Source organism: Juglans microcarpa x Juglans regia, chromosome 3D, assembly GCF_004785595.1.
Source record: "Juglans microcarpa x Juglans regia isolate MS1-56 chromosome 3D, Jm3101_v1.0, whole genome shotgun sequence".
Lineage (NCBI taxonomy): Eukaryota > Viridiplantae > Streptophyta > Magnoliopsida > Fagales > Juglandaceae > Juglans > Juglans microcarpa x Juglans regia.
The window spans coordinates 9917988-9922980 of NC_054598.1; positions in this window are offsets into that span (position 1 = coordinate 9917988).

A 4993-nucleotide genomic window follows, 5' to 3' on the forward strand; every position below is an offset into this window, starting at 1 on the left:
CAACATACTGATCATAGAGAAAAAAATTATAATAGAAGTGTCCATACAAAAATCAATATCCAGGTTGAAGTGTCCATACAAAAGCATAAAGGGAAAGCCAATCTTCACAATCCTCTGGGCCACACACTATTTAGGCATGACACTGTCAATTTCTCTATTATTGGATTGCACTACAAATTTTTATTTTTTACTTTTTTATTTTTAAAAAGCTACTCAAAGTATGTGAATTCTGTGCAAAGTTTCCACTGAGTTAATTAGTACCTCCGTACTATATATATATATATATATATGCATTCACTTAATTAATTTCCTATAGTAGAAATTTGAATTAAATTCAGATAAAAAGAAGACCAATATTAATTAGCCGTGGACCATAGCCGTATTCCCCTAAAACACATCAAGCCAGTTAGAACAAGTAAACCCAACAAATATAATCAAGTTGGGTATTCCCCTAACAATTAAAACCAAACCCAGAAATCCAATGGAGGTCCAGTACTCTACTCAACCAAGTGATTACCCCATCCAATGGAGGTCCAGAATCATAGTTACAGGGGGAGAGAGAGAGAGAGAGAGTACGAGATGCAGTGACCGAGATGGGGCGAGGACGAGCGGCGACAGGGATGCAGCGACTGAGATGGGGTGAGGATGAGCAGCAGATAGTTATGGGGTCACGGCTCACACAATCACGGTGATGGAGGCATGGGCTTAGGATTTCTGTGTTTTTGCACTTCTCAGCGTAACGAGACAGCGAGAGAAAGCGAGCGAGAGAGACAGGGGGCGGGGGAAGAAGTATATAACCGGTATCAAAACGGCGTCGTTTTGATACCGATTTTTATTAAAAAAAATAAAAATCCGAGTACCGATACCCGGGTTTCAAACCCGTACCCGGACCGGGTTGGTCCGGGTTTTCAAACCCGGGTTTCGGCCCGTGTTTGATCCGGGCCGAAACTTGGAACCAGAACTCGATTTTTCGGGTTCCGGACCGGGCCGGGAAAAAACCCCGGCCCGGATGAACAGTCCTACTAGTAATCCATTTTAAGTCTATATATAAAGAACTATATAAATCATTATAGTATTAGATAACTATCAGTGATATAACTATATTGATAGTTATACTATTATATAGTTATACTAAATTAAAATCACTATAACAAATACTAATATATAATTATACAAATTAGTAATCACTATAACTTTAACTAATATAATTATACTAAATCACTATAACTAATACTAATATAGTTATACTAATACTAATACTATTATATAATTATAGTAATCACTGATTCTCTATAACTAAATCACTATGACTATATATAATATATATAAATCAGATTTTTGTAAATAGTAACATATTTTTAATAAAACATATTTTTTTAAAGTAGTTTTTTTTCCCTCTTAGAAACAGATTTTGTATGACAAATTTGCATTTTATTAAAACCGAACTGGTTACACCCCTAAATGAGTGTAATGCCTAAGGCCGCTCTATCCCTCTCATGGAGGAGTTTGGGTCAACCTTTGGCTACCCGAAGATGGAACTCCATTAGCTACTTAGGGTTGTTTCGGACCGGTACATATATATTTAAATTTTTTTATATTATATATAATTTTATATTATTATTATATATTATATGCTACATTTCTAATTAATATAACATGAATTCTAATTTTATTATTCAAGTTTATTAATTTTATAACATAAAATTAATATACTAGTATAATTAGACACTAATTATAATATTTTGATCTTATTATTCAAGTTTATTAATCACACTAATAAGTAAGACACTACTTATATTATACTACTATGATTGAACATTAAAGAATTAGTAATTGTTAATAATAAATACTAAATTCTCACAATTAAATTTAGTATTAAAACAATTATAATATTAAACATATATAGTATCACACGTGTAAATAGCAAACCGAAAAACCGGATCGGACCGGACCAAAACCAGAAAAAATTGAAAGTTTCGATTTTGGTGATGAATTGGTCCGTATCTGTTCTTAAATTTTCAAAATAGGTATATACCGGTTTGGTTCCAAAATCTCTCCAAAAACGGATTGGTTTCACTCTTAAACAGAATCTCCACCAACGAAATCTCCATCAACAAAATCTTTATGAACTACTTACTTCCCTGCGAGACACCAAAGGGATAAGTGTAATGCCTAAGGCTGCATTATCCCTCTCACGGAGGAGTGCGGGTCAGCCTTTGGCTACCCGAACTACTCCTGGGGCGTCATCTCCTGCAATGGAACACCATCTCCTATAGCGGAACGTCATCTCCAGCAACAGAATGCCAAACGGATAGCGCCTCAGACCTTCCCCGCACCCATGCAAGACATTTCAGGTTTACTAATTTCGCATTTATGATTAGAAAATATTTGCACTAACAAGTTTGACTTTTGTAGTATCTCCTACTTGCCTTCTCGTAAGGGTCAACAGGTGGGTTCAATAGTAAGGTGGCTTGGCTTGCCTCACGACGAAGTGCAGGTTCAGTCTTTCGATTGCCCAAGATTACTTTTGAGACAACATCTCCACTAGCGAACGCCAAGTGATCGTACTCGTGCCATAACTGCTGCTAGTGGGGTTACCTTTGGGAGTGAGCTTTCGGAGTTAACGTGCCTCCGAATTCTACAACCGCCTGAATTGGACCTAAAGGGTCGATGAGCTTCCTGACCACTTTACGCGGGTTACAACAAACATATTCTAACATTAACTGCAGTTCACATCGGAAAAGGAAAGTTCACCAGCATCATCGAAAAGAGAGACGCCGAAAGAACGTACGCCTTTCGGCAAGACTTGGGGTGAGTTCAGTCTTACAAGTTGCTCGACCTTCTTTACCATTTTTATAAAAAGTCAATAGTAGGGAAAGGTTAGGAACTGCTTGACCTCTCAGGTGCCCGAATAGGAGGGCAAGTCACTTGACTGCCTAGCCAACCTTCGTACGCATCTTATGCGGTCGAGCTCATCTCCCGCCATGGTCAAGCTACGTGCTCACGCCCTACACATCTTACGCGGTCGAGCCCACCTCCCGCCATAGCCGAGCTTCGCACTCGCGCTCCAAGCGGTCGAGCCTACCTCCCGTTTACCTCGCTAAGGCAGGCTTCGTGCTCGCACTCCAAGCGGTCGAGCCTACCTCCCGCTTATCCCACCAAGACAGACTTTACACTAGCACTCTACGCAGTCGAGCCCATTTCCTGCCTAATCTCGAGCTCGAAAATCTTTATTGCTTAATGCGAGAGGAACGAATGACCAAGGCCAGCTCCTAGAATTTATTTTTCTACGGACAGTGGTGGATCGGTTCGATTGCATATTTTACCTTTGAAGATTCTCAAGGTCTTTTTTGAACAAATTGCCCTTAAGAATCGCAGGCAACTGTGAGGGGATAAAATACACCAGGCCTAAAATGGTTCTCAAGGCCCAGCCTATCAAGGGGCCATCATTAGAAGACAAAGGAAGAGAGAGGAAAATTGGACAGAGAAGGGACAAGGTAAGGCAATGGGTAATGTGTCAGGAGAGAAAAAATGTTGACTTGATGTAAAATATAGGGAAATGACATAAAGTAAAAGGGGCAGGAGATAAAAGGGACAGGGTGCCTACGGTTTCAAGGACTTTTCTTTTGGACGCTTGGAGGGATTCTTGGCTAGGCTTCTTGGGGGGGCTTTTTCTTCGGCTGCTTCTTCAACCTCTAGATAGAGAGTGTCAGAGAGAACATTTTCTCCAGCAAGTAGATCTCCAGCTCCCATTGTATAGTGAGAAATGAGAGGCTATGAGAGACTGTAAACAAGCATATTATAGTGGAATCTCCCCTCCCTAAACCCCCGTGGACGTAGGCTTAATGCCGAATCACGTAAATCTGTGTGTCCATCTCTCATTATTTTATCCGCATTTAAATATTGTTTACTGCCATAGATGTACACACATATAACGTATAGTCATACCGGATCATCACCGGGGGCTGCGCCGTTCCAGGTCCAGCCCACCTTAGTGCATCAAAAAATGAATCTTTCTCCCCTTTCGGGTTGTGCCGTTTTGAGCGTTAATAGGGGTTGGCTCAGAAGCCATGACAAAGGGACGTTTCATGGCGGTCACACACATTGGTTAGGGGGAACATGGTGGCTACACATCGGTTGAATGGGCTGAAGGATAGTCATAGTAGGGTGCATGTAGAAAAACAAGGGGTGAGGATTTTTTTGTTGAAAGTTTCTCTGAAGGAGAGAGATCTTCATGCGTGACATAAATGCGATATGCGTGCATTTAGATCTCATTTGGTTACGCAATTCAAATGAGATGAGATATTTTGTTGAAAGTTAAATAAAATATTGTTAGAATATTATTTTTTAATATTATTTTTATTTTGAGATTTGAAAAAAGTTGAATTATTTATTATATTTTGTGTGAGAATTTGAGAAAGTTGTAATGATGAGATGTGATGAGATGTTTTGTGTATCTAAACCAAGCCTTAGGGTGTTGATTGTAATGCTAAGCATAATCATGAATTGTAAAACGCAATGTAATTATTTAAAAAAAAATAATATGATCTATTATTAAAATGCTAATTTTTATTTATATAAATATTATATTTTAAAAAAAATATGCACATTCTGTTACTAAAAAAATCATCAGTTACTGCCTAATTGGGTAGATGATATTTGTTTTTGGGTTACCGTTGCATGCTTTTCTTGGGATTGGCTCTCAGCAATTAAAACAGTTGAGAGTGTATCATTAATTGCTAAGCACAGGACTCATGGGTAAATACGCTCTCGCAGTTGATGCCCACAACCCATCTTTACTCCATTGCTGCAGGAAAATTATAGCCAAACTTAAAATAGCACATTCTCTTTTCAAGCTCTTTTCAAGAGTTCGAGGCTTAGATAATGTACATGTAGCTGCAGCCATGATTGGTAGGAGGATTTATCAGTGGAGTACATCTGATTTCGACTCCACTTTAGAATACTCTAGTATTAGAAGCAGTAACAGGCAAAG